The sequence below is a fragment of the Seriola aureovittata genome, chromosome 15 (assembly GCF_021018895.1).
Source record: "Seriola aureovittata isolate HTS-2021-v1 ecotype China chromosome 15, ASM2101889v1, whole genome shotgun sequence".
Taxonomy (NCBI): Eukaryota; Metazoa; Chordata; class Actinopteri; order Carangiformes; family Carangidae; genus Seriola; species Seriola aureovittata.
The window spans coordinates 11,823,205-11,847,825 of record NC_079378.1 but is presented as its reverse complement, the minus strand read 5'-3'; the positions used below and the strand labels follow the sequence as shown (position 1 = coordinate 11,847,825).

The following is a 24,621-nucleotide window of genomic DNA, read 5'->3' as shown; positions in this document are numbered from 1 at the left end:
CTTTATCCATCCCTAGGCTTGCTGATATATTCATAGAAAACAATAAGTGTTCTTCCACATGCATACAATCTGAATCTTGGCAATTTCTTTCCTCTGGCTTTGCAGTATCTACAGAAATGTAATCGGTGTGTCTGTATTAAAATTCATGAGGACAGATAAGACGGAACTTTCATTAGTGTGGGATTCTAAAGCTGGTAGTTTGGGGGAAAGTAAAAGCCAAAACACTTCCAGCAGCACTTTCTAGGATCCCATCTGAGGTCAGAAAAGTGAGGAAGGTTTTGGCTCCTAGGACAAAATTCACTGGATGGATTATATGCGTTATGTATGGTGGTTTCAACATTCAAAAAGTGGACACAATATTTAAAACATCTGAGCTTCAGTGACGTGTCGTACCATTTGGAATATCCATTTAACCAGCAGATGGCGCTCAGACCCCACAGGGCAAAAGGAATTACAGCAAATGGAGGATTAACATAAATCACTTTAAAAAAATACCTGACACAAGTCATTATTATTGGATATTCGCTTTCCCTTACATAGGAGACAAACTTTGAAATCTAGCATTAGCCTCCATCTGAGCGCACCAGAATCAGTGAATTTTATAATATACTGTATTTGTATTTTCACAAACGCGCCCTTTAGTAGTTCATCAAAAAATTATAAAAACTAACCTTATGACTAAATAACTGACCAAACTTTTCTCCTGATAAGTTCGATAAATTCATTCTTTCATAGAGGCTGACACCTGTCCCTGTAATGCAGCTGAAAGTACAACAACCAATCTAACCCAAGACATAGTAACACAACCAGTCAGACTTTGCTGTGTGTGTTCATTTCATAAATTGAGTCGGTATTATTCAACCTAATAGTTTTAAGATATATAATTAACGATGCACCTCGGTGGCTCACCTGGTAGAGCACGCACCATAAATGCTTAGTCCAAACCACAGCGACCCCGGTTCGAATCTGACTTCTGGCCCTTTGCTGCATGTCATCCTCTCTCTCCCTGGCTTTCCTGTCTCACTTTCAGTGTGACTGTTAAAATAAAGGCACAAACTACCCCCAAAAAAGAGATGTAATCATGTTATTAACCATGTAGGAGAAAGAATAACAGCTGCAGGCAGGTTCAGATAGAAAGCCGATACTGAAGAAAACATTGGCCGTCTTGTGAACCCATTCCACCTTCAGTTAGTGCGATAAACACAGGACAAAATTAAGCTGAATTGTTATTACTGTTGGATTAGCAGGAGGTTAGCGGTAAACCATGAATATTACAGCGAATCTCGACTCTGAGCAACAGTTTGTCAGATAAATAAACGCTACAGCTCCTCGCAACCCAAGCAGAGTCCTGAGTTGTGTTAACCTGCATCTCAGTATAGTGACAGGCTTTCATAAAGACTGAATGTTAAATGTTAAATGTTACTCAGTCAAAATCCTCGATGTGTAATAAGATAAGGCAAATGGAGCAATTAATCCATTTATTGACTTTAGGTAATACCACTGAATGCTTCAGTATAGTATTACACTCTGCTAGCTGGTACATTTTCCTAGTTTTGTGACAGCCAATATAAATCAGGGTAACCACACATCCATTTACAACAACTCCCCTTCTATACAGAGCAACAACATGAAAACATTCCTTTAATGAACGATGGCCACACATGCCATGGTATTTATTTTAAAATATGAAGGCAATGAAGTTCAGATTATTATTTAGTTAATAAAGTTTTTTACATAACAACACTCAATGTGACAGCAGGTGGATGGATGGAGCAAACAACAGCTTAGGGGTCCAGATTTTGATATGTAGACTTTTTTTTTTTTTTTTTTTTTTTATAGAAAACAACATTCAATATTTGCCTAACAGCTGGCTAGACACACCATGATAGAGAGAACTAGTGAATTGGCCCACATATGAAAAATAAAGCCACTAGACTGGGGCAGCAGGCTGCTTGTTGAACAGCTGATTTTGAAAAGCAGTTTTCACCAGTCGTGTTTTCACAAACTTTGCTTATGTTTACATCAACTTTATTAACATTACACATGCACATTCATTGTAGAAATGTGTTGTCACATGCTCATTACCAATAACCATTTAGCCAACTGATATTGTATATCAATACAAGCTTGCTCTGATGTTTTGGCAGGATGTTACTTTGAGTGTGCTTTTCTGATAAAAGAAGTGAGATGCTACCCCTTACTCTGACCTCACAGATGCTGCATTGTCCAACAACAGAAATGCTAAGAGGGATGCTGGCCTATGTTTGACACTTCTCTTTACTTCCATGAAAAACTAATAAGGTGCAGGTGCCCACACTCTTTTTCAACAGTCTGAACTTCGGGTACTGACACACCTACTGCTAATTAATAGAGAGGACAGAAGTGGCGTGCCAACGGTCCTCTCTGTTTCAAGCGTATGTCATGCTGTCACCAGAAATTTGTTTTGTGGCGGAGACTAGACTGTGACTGCAGGCTTCCTGACAAGGCTTCAGGCGCTTGGTTTCTAAGCACCAGCTGGTCACTTATTAGCTCTGGCATGCATTGGAAGTGCTATTGATGCACAGCTAATGGACGAAAACAGTCTCAACTACTGAGCCTATTTTCCTATCCTGAGCTACAACTACAGGTCCTATTACATCGGTTAAACCTTGAAATTTATGTAGAAGACATTATAAATTCAGAGTATCTAATTAAAGTTAAAATGTAATCATCTGATTAACATTTTTTTGGTAGCTTATCATGGTTGGGGAGAAATCTGGCCTTTCTCATAAAAATCATGAAGATGTAAGTGGAAAGCGATGTCTGAAACAGTAATATCCTTGGAAAATTGAAACTTCACATCCAGGAAAATAGTCACTCAGTGTTCCAATTATGCCCACATGAATAAGACTGAATATACACTTATTCATCTTCTTCAGAAGTAATGGTAAAAAAAAATATCATACAATTGACTGCTCGTTAAGAGCCTTGGCAGCCATTTACCAGTCATTCATCATTACCCCCCCTCCCCTTGTGTATGGTCACAAGCTTTAGGCGGAGACTGAAACAAATGATTTCATAGACAAGCAGCTAAGATGATATTTCTCCGCAGGGTGGCTGGTCTCACTCCACATCAGTGAGCTCAGCAATCTGGAAGGACCTTGATATCAAGACGCTGCACTTTTATATGGACAGGGAGCTAGTTGAATTTGGGTAAACACTGCAGATGCCCACTGGTTGCCTCCCTCTGGAGGTGTTCCGGGGAAGACCAGACGGATGGAGAACTGGGGAAACATGCAACTCCCTGGTGGAGCTGGAGTGTTTGAGGAAGAAGTTGCTCAGAAAACGAATACTTGAGCTGCTCTGCTCACACTTTTTTTGCCACAGTATCTATGACCACACAAAGTAAATTAAAAATGGTGGGATGGATGGATTGACAGTTCAAAATGTTAGCATGAGCACCGGAGATTTCAGAGTAAACGTACATCCAGACACAGAATTCAGCTCAATCCCAATGACAGTGGTCCAGATCACTATCTACAGATGACTCTATTAATAACAAAATATGCATCTATTTTAATACTGCAGCATACAATAAAACTAGATTTATCCTAATTATGTACCCTAATTGCTGGAGCTCAATACTACTGCATAAGTGGAAAAAGTTGTTTAAAGCCTTTTGCAGCTCAAGGGAGCTGTGCAAGTCTGATAAATTCATTCAGACATCAACTGACATCATCTGAGACAACAAGTTTAAAATGGAGCCCTCTCTTCATCTTCACTTGAGTAAGACATTAGCCATAACACACCTGAATATCCAAGAGAGGAGGCATTTATACAGGATACAACTCTGCACTGACTCATGTCTAGGGATGGGAATCGAGAACCAGATTCTGTTGAGTACTGGTTCCAAACTGGAAGCTTATCAATTCTTTTTATCGATACCTGCATGTTTTTCAAAGCAGGGCTCGGCAAAATAAGCAAGGACCCTGCCTCACCCTCATGTTGTCATGGGTGTCAATGTTTACAACTGAGTAGAGGATGAAGTGGAATTATCATCCTGGTCACAAAAAGTGAAAAAAAACACCATCAGAGGGAATTGCTGGAACAGCAATCAGGTAAGTGTTAAGGGGCTAGCTTGCAGTGCATCGTTCTCTAGTCTGCCTCTCTCTATCTGAGCTGGGCAGTGCATCTGTTGGTCTGTCTGTGTGCCAACAGGCAAATAACTGCGGCTCAGAAAACCAAAGGAAACTTGTGCTTTCCAGCAACTCTGTGGGGACCAGTCAAGATAATATATGGTGTACATCATTTTAAAACAACACAATGATTATCTACTCTCTAACTCAAGATTCATTTACTGATGCAAGATGGATTTACTATTGAATATTGATTAAATATTGGATTTAAAATGTTGATTGGCTGGGCATACTAGGGAATAGGGATGCACATCTGTCAGTAAATAATAACCATCATGTATTCAGGCAAGCCATAGTATGAACTGTGGTTTAAGGGCTGTTGATGAACAATTAGACTTTTGTTAAGTGAAGTCACTGAATTTATCTTTTCACTAGGCCAGCCTGCTACCTAATATTTCAGTTGTGTTTAATGAGCTAGTCTCCACACCTAAACTCTATGAACTTGACCTCTACCTCTTTTTCTTCCTCTGCAACACCACAGTAACAAAGATGTGTACCCCCAAAGCACACCCCACTGAGATGAAGTATGAGTACGATAATAGAGCAGAGGTCTCAGGTGTGTCTTCTGCTCTCTTGTCGGTGAAAAATGTCACAGGGAACAGCAGGGAAGAAAACTAGGAATTTGTGTGAGGGACAATATCTCTGAGATAAAAGCCAAAGTCAAATGTGTATGGGCTCAAATTTGTTATCATCAATAAGATTTTGAGTTTGGTCCTGAAAGGTGTAGTACATTTTTAAAATGGACGACAGCGCAAGGTCTTCCATGACTCAGGTGGGTTTGTATACATACACAGCAATGTTTACCATTGTTTTCTACAGCATAATCAAATATAATTAAACTCAACTGGGTGGCGGAAGAGCCTTTAATAGCACTTTTTTCACAAATCAAAACTTTTATACACATACACAACTTAAATTTCTCACGCTGGTTCACTAAAGTTTATTTACAACTACAAACTTTGGAATTATTTTTGAACACCACTTTACAAGCTCAAAAAGTGAAGACAGTTCTCATTTGTTCTTCAGTGTCTCAACACTTTCTGTGTCTGCATGTCCCCAACAGCTGGTCTTTCTTTACAGTTGTTATCCATTTTCCAACTAAATTTTTAAAGACCTTTTACAAAATAAAATGCAAATTACATCAGTTTTTTTTGTCAGAAAAAAAACTTAACAACTGAGTCTCTTTTAAGACCTTAGATTATTATTATTGTTTATGGTCAGCTGCTGTTGGGATACAACAAAAAACTTTGTTTGACTTGTTCTTTGCTTTCTGTATCTCCCTTCTCCATCATCTCTTAATGCCTCTTAATGCTGCTCTAGTTCCCTTCTGTCTTGTCTCTTTTCAGAAAAGATGATCTCTCTTTGTATGCCTTTCTCAATGGTTTGCCTCGCTGCTCCTGCCACACTCTTTTCTTTCTCAACACCTTTCTCTTGTCTTTTCTACTGTCCCACCCTATCACCTCCCCACCTGTGTGTGATAACAGCTGTCTGCCAGTTGAACAGCTGCGCTCACCTGCCAGGTCGAAAACAAGGTGATAGTTTTGGCACCATTGAGGAGCAGCAGGGGAAAAGGGGTCTCTCACATTCTCGTTCGATCTTCTTCTTGTGTCATTTCTATGTTCGTTCTTGCTCCCTTGTTAAACAGGAAACTTTAATACAAACATTAGGGCTGTCCCCGACGAATCTGGTTGACTACCGGGGGCAGCTCTAAATAACATATGTGTATAAAAAAAAAAAAAAGATGTGATATATAAAGGCACAAATTTTGTTAGGAGTTTCAACTGCTCCCCTGGGTGTTTTATGTAAAAGCCCAGAAAATATACACTGCAAAAAAAAAAAAAAATTCTTAAAATAAATAAATAAAATCACAGCAAAAACTGTCCCTTCATGGTCAAACTCAGTCACTCTTTTCACTGCAGAATCCTCTATTCTTTTTTTATTCAAGTATAGCGTACATACCTGGCCTGGCATCAGTCACAAGCCATTATTGAAGTTCATTGCAAGGACATGCAGAGTTACAGACCCACAATTGACACTTTGCGACTCTTCCCACCATCAAACTATCATATTGATAGGAAACATAAAAACAAAGGACCCTGCTCCTACAAACAGACCATGCTTTTAGCATGTCCGAACGACACAGAACCAGACCAAAGGTCAAAGGGTCAGCTCCAGAGGATCAACCAATGGACACCAGGCAACTGGAGAATATAGGCAAAATCTCCAGTTTGTAACAATAAGACTCTGTCTAATGATATTTGATTGTTTCTTATATAGAAAAGTAACACCAAAACGACTGATTAACACTAAGGTGTGAATCCTGGCCTCTCTGTGCCATGCATGAACACACACACCAACCTCCCTTCCTCTGTCCCTCTCTAGACAGTTAGCAACTAGGTGTTGAACATAACGGAGCATTTAGCAGCTTTTCTCCGTAACTGTGGATGTGTCACTAGAACGACATTAGGCCTTGAAGAGAAGAAGAAGGCAGGCACAGCAAACAATAACTACAACACATGATGACAAAAAAAAAAAAAAGAAAAAAAAACTCGCCAGTCTTTGCATTTGATGCGAACCGTCAGGTACAAGTTATAGACGACCAAAAGCCAGTATGCAAATGGTTCCACAGAACGTTTAAAATGAAAGAAAGGGACACCTCAAACTTATCTAAGCAGCTCAAAGACAGGTATCCGGATCTGTACATAGAATTTAGGGTGAGTGAGTTAGTTTCATTTGTGTCGTCAAAATGTTCATGTCTGCATATGTTACCGTTACTTTTTGTGACAGCTGGAATCTGTAGCAATGCTTAACACACAACATTCACAAAGGCTAACATTATCTTTTTTAGGCTAATGCAGCAAAAGCTCATAACATGAGATGGGTTCTAACAATATTAGTATTCTACCATGCTACCAAGTTCCCCATATCAACTTCGCGGGTGACAATATATCAATGCTGTCCAAGTGACCAAAGAGGTTATTGCTGGTTTAAGCAATCACATTGTACTCCCTAGCAACCAACAATCAACAGAGGAAACATCCCCTAGAAAATATCTGGTACCACCGGAAAAGTCTCTTAGCCTTGTCCTACCAACAATGGAGCTACAACCCAGGAATACACCTGAGTAAGTACACTTAAAATTTCTTCACGATTTTGCCTTTTCAGGTAAAAAATGTTGAGCATTTTTATGAGAGTGCTCTATAATCAGAATATATATATATACAAGAAGCAGCAGCCAGTTTCATTTCATGTTGACTATGTGTGTTAAAGGAACTGTTTAAAATTACAACTCTGTTTTTATTCAGACAAGAACATCATAAAACCACACACACCGGGTGTGTCAATATTCTTCAGAAGTTCATTAAATGCATTAAGAGCTGCAACTGTGCAAACAGCGTTTTTCACCACAGGCTTCAGCAGGTTTACTTGCAATACCTTGACTTTTCATCATTGTACTCAGCTGCATCGCATTCCCATGTCATATGATCCCCAAACACACAGAAAGAAGGCTTCCCAAGTAGTCCCCACAATTGTGATCTGACTGTTTTTGCAAAATAAAGACACCACTTGTAATAACGCCCATTTATAGTGCCATCATTCAGCATACAGACAATAGACAATATCATCTTACATAGTGCACTCTTAAGCCCATATCATATCATCTACAGGCTTCATCAATTTCTGATTAGGATTAGCCCTATTCCATGCTTGTCAGATAAATTATGTTACCATTCATTGAACTTTTACAACAAAATGGATTATGTGGTATGAGTGGTTTAGAACTCTGATCAGTAATTCTTTGTGCCTTTTGTACCAATTGTTCCTTTAACAGGGACTGAAAAAAACTTTTTCTCAACTGTCGCCAAAAAGTAATTTTCACACCCCCACTGTGAACTAGGACTTTTTAGTTCAGCAGGGCCTCCTTCTGTCTTTGTCACACTGACTGCTGTTTGATCTAGGCCTAGCCCCCCTACTTTGACCATGACAGGCATATTTCAATAATGCAGGTGGTACAGAGTGTGTAAGCACTGCAGGGGGCGGCGAACTGTGGGACTACGGCAACAGTGCGATGTGTGAGGAATGTGTCACAGTAATTACAGCTTCAGTTCACTTTGCTAAAAATTTTCTTAGGAAGGAGAGAACCCTCTTGTTGACCAAAGGAAACCACCACCATGCAAGGGTCAATAAAACTGCAATTTCTGCTTACCCATAATACTTCTCATCCATCCTCCTGAGTGTTGACTTATTACCCTTCAACAGCTCCTCCTTTCCTACATCCTTCACCTCCTCTTTCAGAGGGTCTTACCCCCTTCCCATTCACTTCTTTCCTTTTCTTAAACCTTCCATGTCCTTTCACCCACTTTCTCCTAATTGGCAGAACTTAGGTGCCGCAACCCCCAGCATCAAAATCTGACCTGATCACCTGTGAGCCACGAGTGCACTCATACAGACCCCATGGCGTCATTAATCAAAGCAGCAGTGCTATTGACTGACGGTACCTCCAAGAATCTCATTTGTGATGAGGATTGATATTTTAAGGTCAAGGAGTACCATAATGCAACATTTCCTCATGAAAACTGGCTACACATAAATGTACTCTTTAACACACAGACATTCCTATTCCTACACACACACACACTCTCTTATGAGTTGCAAAGGACTTCCTCCCTCAACTGAGTTAGACTTACTGGCAGTCTCCTCTGTCTGGCACAACTTATAACCTGCCAGTTAAGATCTGATTAGGGAAAGTCTGAGAAAGTTGAAACCCTGCTGTGTGTTTTCTCTGTTCTAGGAAGTGCACTGGCAATCAAATTATGCCAGAAGATATTTATGAACTAGTTACACTGATATGTCTGGAAAGACATAATTCATTTGAATTATTCAAAGCGTTTTGATTAACTTCCTTGTGATAATAAACACAGTGAAAACAGCTCCTGTGCTTTAATATATCCAAGTCTATATTGCAAGAGGCAAGTATTAGAAAGGTAGAGATGATTTTAAAGTCTTAGAAATGAGAAGTGGATATGATTTTGGAAGCCCAATTATCTCAGTTTTCAGTTTTCATCTTAATGTTGTGTGGATAGCCATCAGCACCTAAAGTCATCTTCAACAAATCTGTCCTTATATTTGCGACGTGAACCATCATGTGGCACATCAGTATAAATTTGTCCAGCACAGAATTGAATATCTGAGACTGACGACCAGCATTTTCTGATTGCCAGCCGATCGATCGGTGCATCTCTACAAATAATGTGTATTCTATTTCACTTTAAATCTGTTTGAGTTGTTTTCATTTAGTAATCAAAATAATTATTCCATAGCCTAAAACACGAAAAGTTACAATGTTACATATTATCTCATTGCCAGAAGATTGAGTCATCCTGTAAGCACAGAGTGGTTGAGGCCAAAATAGAGATGACACATGGCCGCTTCATGAAATCATACTCGCTCTCATCCAACATTTCCCTCTAAGATCCAATCTAGGTTTCTAATAAAAATCTCTCCCATTGTATAATATCAGGTACTGTGTACCTGTAAATAACTATGTTGGATTTATAACAAGACTGTCATGTCCCTGCAATACACTATAAACCTGACAATGCCTCAACCTTTCCAACTCAAGGTCATGGATTAATTTCCTTTTGCACAGCCCCATGAACATTCTAGTATTTGTTTCATGGCTCCATCTTAAAGGGCTGCAAAGATTTCTTGGAAGCAAGCAGAAACATGGTGTTTAATCAGCACGTGTCATCTGGAGATTTCTATAGTCTGGATCACTGGTTCAACCTTCTCTGGTACACTCTGGTCAAAACCATTAAATCTGCAGCCATACCAAATTATGAACTGCTTGCAAATGTCACATACAAACAAAATATTGATTGCTTGGAAATGTCACATAAGACCTTACATCAGTAGACAAGAGAGCCAGCAAAGTGCAAAGAAGTTGCTTTTATTTGTATTAGCACTGTACTTCTGTATTTCAATAAAAGCTTCAATAAACTTTCAGCAAAAACATCTGACCAAAGACTTAATACGAGAGTCGGACAAATAAATTGGCTGAGCACCTGCACGTATAACCCTTTAGAAACTTTATTAGTGTGATGTAGGTCATTTGAAGTAAATTTAAACCCATGAGAGCTCAGCCTTAGTACTGCTGAAGGTCAGTTTCACTTCCTGTCTGGCAATTCAAACATGGGAAGTGTAGTAGGATCTAGCTTTGATCCCACAGTTCACAAATGTCAGTGCAGATCTATGAGCAAGGAAAAACACTTTGATGAAAAATATTACAATCACAAGAGTGAGTGAAGGAGACATGAACCAAACAGGGGCTCATGGGAGTGGCAAGATCATAAAGCTAAAGGTTATAAAACAGACTGCAGCCCCTAACAAGGGTCAGGGTATCTTTGTAGGGTAGTGTCAAAATGCCCTTGATCAAAATCAGTCCACAAGTTGCTTAGTGGCCCAGTTATGCCGAGTTCAAATTATGCTTGAAATGGGCAGATCCAAGTGAACAATCTGAAGAGATGAAAATATAAATAGATTAAAATTGGTTGAGTAGCAAATCGATCCAATTTCACTTTATTTCAAACACTAGAAGACACAGAATACACTGCATTCTCATGGTAGCGTCACAGTTGGAGGCAGACTTGAGCCGAGTCACCCAGTTTTGTGCAGCACTTCAGAGTTTGCCACCTGGGCATCTCCATCTACCACTGAGTTACTGTAGCAGCACAGACAGAGAAGGCCTCCCACAGGATACTGGGTAATTTAGCAGGTAATGAAAACTCTGACTCTGTGTCGCACAGGACCTCTAATATCTGGCAGTGGAAAGGATACGCACATACACACACACATTCAAATAATTTAAGTCAATTTAAATCCCTGAACCTATAAACACACCTCTGCAGTATCTTCCACCTGCTGCAATTTTTTCATGCTCCAACAAACAAAGATCCACATAAAAAACTCCCACTGGATGATAACTAAGTTAATTCTAAATCTGAGTGAGTTTCCATTTTCACTCTTTCAGACCTGAACTTCTTATTTAAAAGCAAATATGTTTAACCGGTTAACTACAAATTGTGCAAAACTGGTGACAGCATCGACTTGATCAAAGTCATGAAACAGAAGTCACGGCCAGAGGAAGCTCAAGAATGCTATATACATCTGACATCAGACATCTTTGAATGGAGATGTACTTTATATTCAACCACCTCACGAATAGAATCATATTCAGGTTTTAACCGTTAACCCACATACGACCACCTGTTATCACGTAACCAAAGGTAGTTCATGCGACAACAATTCAAACATCTCAATGAAAAACTAAGCAACTCCAACCAAGGAAAGCCACAAAGTGTCGTTGGAAATTTTACTTTTTTTTTTTTCGTCAAGCAGCTATTTCCAAGGTAAAGAACAGACCTATTTTCACATCAGATATTTTCATTTGTCATAATACGGAAAGCAACATTAATAATACTTATTTTCAATTCAAGTGCCCCAACCAGTCAATTTGGAGGAAATATGGTCACAATTGCCCCTCCTATTCCTGAGTTACAGCGTTGAAAAATGGCCATTAGTGTTTTTGCAGAACATTATGATGTCACCATGAAGTTGACTGTTTGAATATAGAATGTCATCACTTATCTTTTTATCCTATTAGACATTGTTGTCAAATTGTCTCATAATTAGCACATGAAGTTGAGTCATGAGTTATGGCCTAAAACATGTTTTGTGAGGTCAGAGTGACCTTTGACCTTTCTATGTTATCTTTTATCAATTGTCCCTCAACGAAACGTAAATGATCTCACACTTGTTTCAAAAACATTTCTTACTATTTCCACTATCTAAGGAGAAAAAGGAGAGAGAAAAGGATAAAGAGCGCCATTGGCATAAAAGAGAAAGTATTATGCTGAAAGAATGGGAAAGAAATGAGAGCCATCTAGAGAAGAGAGTTGGATCACCAAGTCTATCAATCAGAAGTGGAGCCTGGGAGACTTCAGATCACAGAAAATGATATGTGCCCTTGGGCAGATCAACAGCCTTTGTCCCTCTGAAAGAAAATGACTGTTGCATTGAAATGACTCCAAAGGGCTGAATGCAGTACACGGGTCATTGATGGGGTAGGGGTGTATGTGTGTTGGTAGAGAGAGCCGTCCTAGCCACAGGCACACAGTCTCCATCCGATTAAACAGAGCAGGACAAGGTGATCATTCACCTCCACTTGCCCTTCTAAGGTCTTGCATACAAGCACACACACACAAACACACACACACACACACACACACACACACACACACACACACACACACACACACACACACACAGAATAGTAAAGGAAGAAGAGGTGCACATGACTGGTGCCAATTACAGTTTGGAAAACATCAAGTCTTTAACATGTCACCCAAGCCTGGAGGGGCTACTATAAGACTTGGATAGAAATTAATGGCAAAATTGCTGTGATGTGCTATGCTGAGAATAAATTTGAACTCAAACCTGAGCATTATACATCCACATCAGCTTCGAGTGAGCGTACAGGTAGGGCCAAAATGATTTCACACTAGTAATGTGATGTTCACAAATGATTCCAAAGTTTCTAGTTGTAAATCAACCTTTGTAAACCTGTAAAATAAATCTGCATGAGAAATTGTATTATATGATTGATATCAGTGATGAGGTTACCAAGACACTGAAAGAGGAAGTGCTTTGTGAACATCTGAGTATAGATACAAAGCAGAAAACTGAACTGTAAAACTCAGCACTCAGTTCCCACACTGTTTGTGTGGCACTGATGTTACAAGTAGAATTTTGACCCCATCTTTACATGTCAATCTAACTGGACAATGACAATCCAATCACAAATCTGAGTTAAACTGTCCAATCAGAGGGCAGATGGTTCTGTTGTCTTCATCTCCACTGCAGGTCCTGAAAGGTGTAGTAGATTTTCAATATGGATGATGGCCCGGGTTGCAGAAGAACCTGCGCCATCATCAGGTTTTATATATTTTTATCATATATTTTTATCTACTCTTCTTATGTTTAAGTCTGTGTGTGTTCTATGTTTGACCTGGCTGTAAGAGAAATCTCCCCTACTGATGTCCAGGTTCAGTGTAGTTTTTACGCAGAGGTCACCAAGGTCAGGCCAAAAAGGTTTTGGAAACCCAGGAAGCATGGCTCTCTCTTTCGCCAGAGAAACTTTGCAGCATATCATGCCCAAAGCAGGTACGCTCAACAAAACATACAAATACATAAAATATAGCCTCTGCTGCAACACAGTGTGTCTCATCACATATCATATCCTGAGGAAAGTAAGACTGCATCTAAAGATTACTATTGCTATCAATTAAGTTATTTAATATGTTTATTTACAACATGTAAAAATTGTTTTAAAAAATGTACATCATAAGTTTTCGAGGCCATGGTGATGTCTTCGAAAAGCTTGTAAAAGAAAAAAGCAAATCCTGAAATTTAAGATGCTGAAAACAGCATATCTTTGGGATTTTCTTCTTGATAAACTTTTTCAAAAAGCCTTATCAAGGACATTTAATCAGTTCTCAAAATTAATTTTCTTCAAAGGATCAATAGATTCAGAACTTCAAAGAGAGGCACTCAAAGTTAAGCGCTCAGCACAGTCATAACTTATCACTGCTACCACCTGAGCAGTCTCACACACACTCTAAGCTCAAACACTGACAAGTCTGTACATGCACTGAGACACCATTTAAGAGAACTACAGACAGTTTTCTGAATCAAATTAAAGTATTTGTCTTTTGTCATCAAAGATAATGGTCTGAGAGAAAAGAGTTGAACAGGGACTGGGAGAGAAGATGAAGAGGATATAGAAGAGGAGAACAAGGAAGAAGCTGATGAGGGGGAAACAGAATCGAGAGAATGGTCGATCCATTTTGGTGGACAGCTCAGAGATCCAGTGTGTACACAGAGACATCAATCACCACAGTAATCTGGACCCACAGTCACTGCGCACTCACTGATTGACTGCTACGTATGCATGTGCACACACGCACGCACGCACAGGAGAAGCTGTAAGAGGCAATGGATTCTGAGATACAAGCGAATGCATACATACATACATAAAAACAGCTACATCCACTGTCTAAGGTATAAGCGGCACACTGAAGATGTCACAGTCTCCCTGCTAATGAGAGTCAACATATTATTCCCTCCTCTGCAACACTAAGGGATGGCATAGAGGCACTGTGCATCTCAACAACACAGGCCGAGTTTGGCTGAAAACATAATTATATCCCAGTGAGGGGAGCCTGTTTGAGTCAAAGTTAGATATACACACGCCCACACACACTTCAGATGCACTACACACACACATACCCATCCTACCAGTCACAGTGTATCTGTAGGAGGTTCAGTCAAAGCAGAGTGGTGGTGAAAACTAATGATAAAACCAAGGATGAAGTCTATACTAGCTCCATTGTGTGTGTGTGTGGGTGTTTTTGTCTAAATCATATGAAAGCTGGTTTGAAAAAACAGACAGGCTTGTAAGTCGAAATAGTTGCCTCCAGGCACTTAGTCATTCATCAATCCAAAAATCACACTCGCATCATAACATTATTCAGCTGTAAAGGGAGAGAGAGGGAAAGACACAGAAGCAGTTGAGTGAAGGATATCAAAATAACTGAATTTCAGAACTTCATGTAAGAAGTGTCTAATTGCAGGAATTTTTTTTGTTATTGCTGATACAGACATCTCCTACAATGTGACTTTCAAATTTTATAGAAAAGAATGACCTGAATAATTATGTGCAACATCTCCGAACTTTGCTTCACAGTGAAAGAAATTCTATTCTGCAATTAAAGCTCAGAAGCTTTTTGGAGGAAATGGGTGAGGCAACACATCACAGGTTTTACCTCAAAACATTATTACAGCTTCTATTAAACTGGCCACATGCTGTAATGAAAGGAAGACGCCACATCTGAAAGGAGCACTGAAAGAGATAGAGAGACAGCAGGAGGGAAATAGAGTAGTCGCTCTTGCAAAAAGCATCCACATAATAACATTTATTTGGTCAACCATGATAATGAACTGAAATTTTAAAAAGTAATTTAATAAAACCTCTTGAATATTTCTTATTTGGACCATCTCTGACCTTGTCTGTCCCCGCAAACAAACAGCACGACAGGGACAAGGGAGAGTCCACAGTAAACATACCAGCCAAAACTTCATTAGACACGGAGAAGGACTCCAGTTAGATAGTTTGTGAGGGTCAAACATATCTGCCATGTGTCTTTTCCAACCATTGCATGAAATAATACACAGTATAATCTCCAAAGGAAGGAAGTGGATAAGTCTAAATTGGAGCAGACAGTCCCTTTTCTAAAATGGTTTGTAGCGATCACCATCGACACGTAAATATAAGCATGAGATGAGTACTGCTGTATGTATCAGTAGCATAAACCATCGAACAAGAGCTCAGTTGATTAGACAAGCCTAATAATGTGCAGGATAAAGCAAGGTGTGACACTACACCTATGGGTGAGAAAAGCCATGTTGAGTTTCCCAGCCACAGGAACAAGCAGTGGTGGAGGAGTGTTCAGATCCTCTACTGAAGTAATAAAAAAAAAAAAAAAAAAAGAAGGTTAAGAAAAAAAAAAAATCTATCACAACTAAAATCTTTGAATTGAAAAATGATCTGATAATTTTCTCGATAGAGTCAATTAAATCTTTGGTATGTAAAATTTCCGAAAACACTGACACCTTCACAATCCTTGTTTTGTCCAAACAACAGTCCTAACCTCTTAATTATAAGAAGAAAAAAATAGATTAAAATATTAAAATAATTACAAGGAAAAGCAGCAAGTCCTCATATTTGAGAAGTTGGAAACATGAAAGGTTTGTAATTTTGAAAAATTATTTTAAAAACTATCAAAATAGTTTATTCATATTCAATCATTTCAGCTCTGCTTGTATATACTAAGCATTGTAGTTCAATCTATAACAAAATCCTATTTTACAATGGTCTTCATTTGTTTTGTATGCAAAAATGGCAAAGTAACTAATAACTAACGCTTTCAAATAATTGTAGTGGAGTAAAAAGTACAATATTTGGGCACCAGGGGCCCCAAAACTCCCAGGTTTTCTCTGTATAATTCCTGTCCACATAATTTAATTAATCAGTCATTTGTTTGATATTTACACTACTGAAATAAAATATGAGCCATGATGGGATCCTCCATCCTCCAAAGCCTAAATCCAACTCAAAGACTTTAATTGTTTTAATTTATATTGAGCTCATTTGCCTATGAACAGCAAAGTAGATCAGCAAGTTCAGCTTAGAGCAATGTACTGCACAGGAAATGACAGATAACCAACAGATGCCAAGACATGAGAAACTATAGCAGGCATAATGTAACTTCTCAGCTTAAGAAACACCACCAAGCACACAAACTGAACAGAGCCACAAGTAGCCAGTACTTACAGTAACTCTGTGAAGTGCAGTCCAGACAATTGACATTTCAGGAAAGACTTCATGGTTCCCTGTCCACTAGGCTGTTGGCAGCTCGAAGCATCGTTGAGCTGAAGTTTCGGGGGGGGGCGGTTGATGACAAACACGGTATTTCCTCCACAAAGCTGTTGTCCCGAAGCTGACTGCTGGCATGTTATCTTGTTTATATTACTGCAAATAGGTTACTAGCACCGTGAGCAGCAGCAGTAGCAACAAGTAGTTAGGCTACAGCAAGGTCGCGTCTCTGACAGAGAAATCCTCTCCTTCACTGATAGTGTGCGGTTTAGTTTATAATGTGTCATATTTCCAGCAGCTGCACGGCAGTTTCAGTTTAGTAAAGCCGGTCAGCGATATGACCATTTAAAAACTCCTAACTTCTTTCAAACGAAAAACTAGCATCAAACAATCGAGAGTTTGCTAATGAGCACCACCAGAACACCTGTGAAGAGGAGGCGGTCCTTTGACAGGTTAAAGGATAAATTCGTATTTTTTCATCCCCATCAGGGTTAAGCCTGTCTATGGAGGTAATTTTAAATTATCTTTGTTGTTTGTTTTGGTTAGCAAATCTGTACCATTTTCTACATGATAGAGTTATGATATATTATAGAGTAAAAACAAAAATAAATAAATAAATAAAAAACATAAAAAAAAAAAAAAAAGCCTCTGCCACACAGTGTGTCTCATCATATAGGCCTATCATATATATCCTTACGAAGGTAGGGCTTCCATTCAAAAAACTCAAAGACATTTAATCAGTTCTCAAAATTGTCAATTAAGTTTCTTCAAAGGATAAATAGATTTGGTGCTAAAGGAGAAGCAGTCAAAGTTAAGCACTCAGCAAGGTCGTAACTGTTAGCACTGCCGCCACCTGAGCTATCTCACATATACTGTACACTCAGCTCTAAGACTGACAAGTCTGTACATGCACCAGTGACACCATTTAAAAGACCTACAGATGCTGCTTTCTGAATCAAATTAAGATGTTTGTCTTTTCTCGTCAAAGATTATGGTCTCGGACAGAAAAGAGTTGAACAGGGACTGGGAGGGGAGATGAAGAGGATGTTGAAGAGGAGAACAAGGAAGAAGCTGATGATTGGGAAATATAAGGAATGGTTAATCCATTTTGGTGGACAGCTCAGAGATTCAGTGTGTACACAGAGACATCAATCACCACAGTGTTAAAACAGAACTGTAAAAATGACTGACTGACTGTTAATGTATACAAATACACACAAAATATACAAAAATATTCATTGTTTACGCTCTCCTCATGCAGGAGGAAGAAATGAACTGACTTCACTCTTTAGTTAAAATCACTCTTTAAGGAGTATGAAAGTCTTGAATAATGGGAAATGTGGTTTTTTTTTGTTGTTCACACAATATGACAACATTTTTCACCAACAATAGGCAATTCTGGATATCTACTTCATATTCCTTCATTACTATTCACAGAAAAAAGACTCCTTTCAGGGAGACACTGAATCTACTACAGTATAAATTTAGCCAACATTTTTTTCTTTCCTCTTCTAGACTTAACAAGAAATGGATGAAAATGGACAACAGCACTCAACACTTTGACAAATCAGAAGAATTTTCCAATGGCAGAGCTAACAAGCAAAGATAACATTTATATCTGTTGATTTGCGCGCTCACCAAGGACCTTTGTGTCAATATTAATCTTATAAAAACAAAGCTTTTGATGTCTGATCACTGACAAATCCCCCGTAGAAACAGTCAGAATCTAATACAAATGCATGCTGTGTGCTCACTGAATACTGCAAAGGTGTTTCGCCCATTAGACAGTGTGTATTGTCTTCTAACCTTGAGCCATACAAGTGTAAGATAGATGGATAATGTAACTTGGCCTTATGTTTTTGAAGAGGTTCTCAAACACAAGTGAGCCTTAAGGAGAAAAGGCTAAAGTCCTTGATATCTAATGTCACACCTAATTTGTATATACAGTGTATCCTACAAAAAAATATGCATTCATATTCAATGCAATGTTGTTTTATTAAATTAATTTAATTAATTTAATAATGTGCATACTCCATCTAAAGACCTATAGGAGGCTTTATGACTGAGGAAAATTATGAAATTAGACTCAGTTACAAACTCGGAAGAGAAAGTAAAGTATAGCACAGACCACAGACTTTACTAACGTGAATGAGAATGTGAATTGAAGGAATTTTTTTCCTCACAGAGGATGAGCCAATTCAAGAGAGTAGAATTTGCTTTAAAGCTGAGGTATGTTTTGACATCCTTGATGTTTTTTGTGGGGCAGCTCAAGAATGTAGTTGCTGACTTCAAAGAAATGGCCCAAAAAGATCAACTCATAGTGCGCTGAGCAGCCCGACGTTGGAGAGAAAAGTGCTGGATCTTGTACATTTCAAGAGCCAGGGACTCTGTGAACTGTTTTTGCACAATGTGACCCATGACAACACTGATGCATGTCGCAGTGACATACAATAGGAACAGCCACAAGTCTACCACCTGTAGACAGTCCTCAACAGCAGTGGTGGAAGTCACAAACAGAGTGAGTGGTGGGTGGGGGGTATGATTCCCACAAACTGGCATTCACAGAAGTCTCTGCTCCACACGCCCCACCTTTTTGTCCATTTTTGGATTAGCTGGGAGTTAGGCTGAGTCAGGCACTACCGAGATGGAAACGGCAGAGCAGCTCACTCTGACCTTCAAAACTGCTCTTCAGAAACCTGATGTCACAGAGGCTGCGTCTATCTTTATACACAGTCTATATGGTGGACCCAACCATACCCCATGAACTTCACACGCCTCTTAGATTCCTCAGCTACTACTACATTTTGCTGTATTTTGAATTAAGATGCCACAAGTAAAGCTGTAAAATAAAAATACAGATCAATTTCAACTCAACCCCCTTGTGAATCTGTGAATCATAATTTATATGTCAAATAAACTCTGGAATGGGCTTTTAATCCTGTGCATCAGACTGGGAGGGTCTCCTACAGTGGAGTTAAATGAAGTACAGGATCAAAGACCTGGCTGCAGCTCAGAGGCACCAGAGGAGGTTAGACCTTCAGCATCCTCTCCTCTCCTTTCCACTCCTCTCCTCTCCACTCCTCTCCTCGCTTCTCCTCATTTCTCCTGCAGAAGTGTCTTCTCTTTTATCACCATCAGTCTTGTGTCTCCTTAACTGTTGTGATCTCTCTCTCTTTAATCTGCACTGCTACATTCTGATCTGCTCCGAGATGCCTCCAACTGTCCCTCTCTCGCTCTCTCTCTCTTTCCCCTGACATCTAGTTCAAAGGAGGGGCCTCCCACTAAGTACCCCCCATCATGTCTCTCATCCATTTCTATGCAGCTCTTCCCCAGTTTCCTCAGTAGGGGGTATTTAGGTTTTCCCTCTGAGACTTCTCGGTTTCTCTTCATCTCTCACTCTCTTTTTCACTCTACACTACGTCCCCACTATGCTATTCATACCTAAAAATACTGTTCAGTAGTGAAACTGATCCACACTTTTTGCTTGTTGTTGTTTGTTATGTGTTCACACTCAAGCATCTAAACAATACAAGGTAATTGAGGCCGTAACCTTGAGAAGACAACCTTTTGTCACCGTTCAGTCACTGAATATGAGTTTGAAACAGGAAACAATCAAGTCCAATCTTTCATTGAGTCAATCATCCACTCCAACGTAGTCCCTACACTGACTTTTTGGCTATATCTCAACATCACTTGACATCCGCCTTTGCGTCTGTCATAATTACCATGGCTACTTGAAGGCCACGTCACAAAAACATGTTGTTTTGGGGCATGTGCTGAAACAATTGAGGCTGTCTCACACGACCACTAGAGGTCACTTAACAATAAAATGTAACTACAGGTCACTTGTACAAACAATCTAAAATTCAACATTCACACGCACTTCATGCTATGATTGGCCAGCTGTGTGAACGGGGGTAATGAGCCAGGGTTTGAACTCTCTTTTTTTCATTCTTACAGAAACACAACAATTTGTGTCACTTTTTATGTGAACAGTTGAGTGTAACGCTAAGAGTGCCTCCCAGGAGAGAGTTTCTTTAAATGCACACCATTATCCCCATATTTAAACAATATTGTGTTTCCACCCCTCTCTATAGCGCCTGGCTTTTCATGCCACCTCCAGGTGTGACTGTTCAGATCAGCTATAAACACTTTTGCCTCAAAAGAAGGTTGGACTACACGTCATATAAACAAGTACCATTCAGGCATTACGTGACATACTCTACATCCCTTTATCCTTCCCTGTCCCATGTCCTTCCCTCCACCCTTCTTTCTGTCTTATTCTGGGTCTGCTTCCAGCTAAGGCGACATCCTGCTGAGATGACACCACCCCTGCCTCTACGCCAGCCCTCAATCCGCCTACCACACACACACAAAAAATCAACTCCTATATTCTCCCTCTTCCTTCAACATTTCCCCTCTAGCCTCTCCTTATTTCCCTTCACCACTCTCCACTTGCTTCCTTTAAAGGGCAAAATAAGTTGAGTGTGGCCATCCACATATGTGTGTGTGTGTGTGTGCGTGCATGCGTGTGTGCGCGTGCCTGCGTGGAGGCAACAGGATGGATCCGGTCGATCGTCCCATTCAAACTCTTGACCTTCTCCTCCTCCTCTGAACCATTTGACCCAACTCATTATTGGAAAGTGGCGTCCAGCTACTTTACTCTGTCGACTGTAGCTGCTCTCCCTGCAAGAGTTACTCACACTTAGACATGTGCAGACCCCCAAAGTCAGTCTTAGGCTCAGCATTAGTAAGGACATACACACACCTGCTTACACACACAGGGTTGCATACAGTGTGAGAATGCAAGGAAGGACAAAAGAAGACGTGACCTGCTAACCTCTTGCTCTTCATGTTTGTGTGTGCATGTGTGTGAGAGGGGGACCTTGTAAATTTTGCAATAGATAGTGAGGAGTGTGGATAGATAGACAGACAGACAGAGACAGAGACAGACAGACAGACAGACAGATAGATAGATAGATAGATAGATAGATTGATAGATAGATAGATAGATAGATAAATAGACAGACAGACAGACAGATTGATAGACAGACAGACAGACAGACAGATAGATAGATAGATAGATAGATAGATAGATAGATAGATAGATAGATAGATAGATAGATAGATAGATAGATAGATAGATAGATAGATAGACAGACAGACAGATGGATAGAGGTTTTGTGTTTAATGTTATTTACCCAAACTGCGGGTTTACTTCCTCCCAGGCATCTCACTCTGTTAGTTAAGGTAATACTACACAGATGATGATGCTGATGATGATGATGATGGTGATGATGATGATATTAGATGATAATGAGGCATTTATGTGTCGCCACAACAGCTTCTTTTCCAGTTAAGGAGGACATATTACACTCCCTAATGATTTTTCTCTCTTTCTCTCTCTCTCACACACACACACATACACAACACACTCATATAACAGAACAAAATCACACATTAAAGGCCTGACTTTCATTGAAAGTGACACGAATTCACAACACACACCAAGAAAGATTGCACACACTCTTCACACCCAATAAGTCAATTAAGTATTACACATACACACACACTCAAACACACACACACACAGATGCAACCGCCCATTAAAAACAACAATTAAATCTCAGTATGGAGGAGTGGCAGTCATTCCCCCTATAGAAATTAACATTTACTAGTTAAAGGATGAGGAGACTTTTGCACACAGGATAATCATCACCTCCACAAACACAGGACGGCATTGTTCCAACATGGACAACACATTGGTAATTTGCACCTTAATAGGATGGCCAGTCTCTGGGGGGAAATATGCTCCCCAAATGATCTTTTTTCACTAATCTTGCCTAATGCCTGTGGGTTCAGAGACGCAGAGGCTGAGTTTTTCCAAAGGCAGCGTTTCCCACAATGCTGCACTGCCCCCTCATGGCTGTCAGCGGAACAATAAGAGAGCGGATTCTCAGGATCATTCCGCTTTGTTGTTACAAGTTTTTTCAAGTCTTTAAATACAGCAGCTCATGACAATTTTTTTTTTTAATCTTCAATACATTATCTTCAGAAACATAAAGCATTGGAGAACATATGCAAACTGATATCTAAGAGAGAAACATAATTGATATACATATTTACATATAAAAATGTTAAACAAAATAGTAACAGGACATCAGCATTGTGCTTTCCGAGGAATCTTGGAGACTGGAGAAAATATTCAAATCACACACAGACGAACAAAGTGCTCAACATGGAGATAATTTCAAAAGAAGGTTGAAATTACACATTCAAAAGATCCTGTTATGTCAAAAAATAATGTAATTGACAGAAATAAAGAGAGACAGACGGTCACTAGTTGCATAGGTCAGAACCTTGTTCCTATGTGCCAAATATGCATATTTAATAATAATATTAATAATATTTCTAAATAATGTTCTCTATCAAGATCATCTCCTCTGTGTTTGTGATTTTTTTTCTGTTATGTGTTGAAGTGTTGGAATAAAAGCCAAAAAAAGAGGAGCAGAATGGATTGTGTGCTCAGTAATAGTTAAAGTATGTGAACAGGACAGAGTGGCAGTCTTATAATTGTTAACAGATGCCCCTGTCACAGTGAAACACATTTAAAATGCATGAAACTAAATTAATCCAAAACTGTGTGATTCAAGAGAGTCGCACTGACAAACACAGTGACATTGCAACAGCGGGTGAAAACAGGGGTCTGAGGGATGACTTGTGGGTTTTCATACATTCGGTAACATTCTGTGGGCTTGTCAGGTCATTTATCTGTGCTGCACCGCTGACATTGTAGAGGACAGTGAGATGCAAGGACACTGACCTCAACCTCTTTGCAAGCTGCAGGAAGCCTTGAGTACTGCTGACATGAATTGCCAGAGCGATCCCGGAGGGTGTCACCTCAACATGTGACTCCATGCCCCTCAAATGGTCTGGAGAGGCAGACTTGGGAGTCTAGGAAATTCAATGAAAAGAAAAAAAAATCCAGCCTTTCTTCATCTATATGCAGTACAACAAAAGTGGCACATTTGCACCTTTTTTCCCAGGACAATAACATCTTTGCCTTTGATTTTCTGTTGCGCCAGACTCAAAGTTTCCAAGTAATCAATACTTTAATGAGCGTTGACAAATGGCAAGGGACGAACCACAAACACTGAGATCCAAAAAACATCTACAAGTAGATATTTGGCCTCCACTTTTCTCTTTGTGAAACATTAATGTTATCAAAACTACATGAAATCATTTTCTAAATAGTATTCTCACAAGTCTATGTGTTAAAGACTGTGATGGTTTAAAAATACTTTTTGATCATTTTGAGATTTTTTCATGAGGCTGGCTTGCACATTGCTAACAAGTTAACAGAAGTACCAGTTTCTCAAAAGGAAACACAACACTTTTTTTTCAAGATGAGATTTTAAAAAGTGATTAGCAGGAGAAGTTGCTAATTAACTGGAAATCTCCCTTTTTTTCATAAAGAGAACTGGAATTAAAACAGGTAGCTGAACAGACATCATAGTCCATTTGGGTAACCTTTATTTGATTTAGTCAGGCCTTCTGGTCAATGCCACCTCTGAGAGTTAAGAACACACCTGGGCCATAGGTTTCATGAAAAATGGTCTAAGTGATCTTATGTGACATGTGGCAGAGGAGGAGCAGGACAAGAGGATGAACTGTAGTGGTGACTCTGCTGCACATCATTTCTCCTCAGACAGTGTCATTGATCAATGACTGGCCTTTGACCTCAACGGAAAGAATGGTCAAAACTTAAGAGTTCACATTGTCCCCCACCTAGTACAGTTACTTCACAGAGCACAAAACCAAAAAACATTATGATTATAGTCAGAGTGCTAATAATACAATGATAATTGGGGGGGGCGGGGGGGCACTGTTTATACTGTTAACAACTCGGACATCTGACATGTGACCCTGATTAAGCACTGCTTTTTGGAAGAT

At 39.5% G+C, this 24,621-nt stretch overlaps 1 long non-coding RNA gene across 1 annotated transcript in view; it reads right to left on the bottom strand.

Moving 5' to 3' along the window:
- LOC130182196 (uncharacterized) overlaps window positions 1-17,069 on the bottom strand; it is a 118,533-nt gene extending 101,464 nt beyond the window's left edge. The window contains exon 1 of the long non-coding RNA XR_008829689.1: window positions 16,627-17,069. This is a non-coding gene — a long non-coding RNA (uncharacterized LOC130182196). The remainder of the gene's footprint in view (window positions 1-16,626) is intronic.
- Window positions 17,070-24,621: the final 7,552 nt, after the last annotated feature.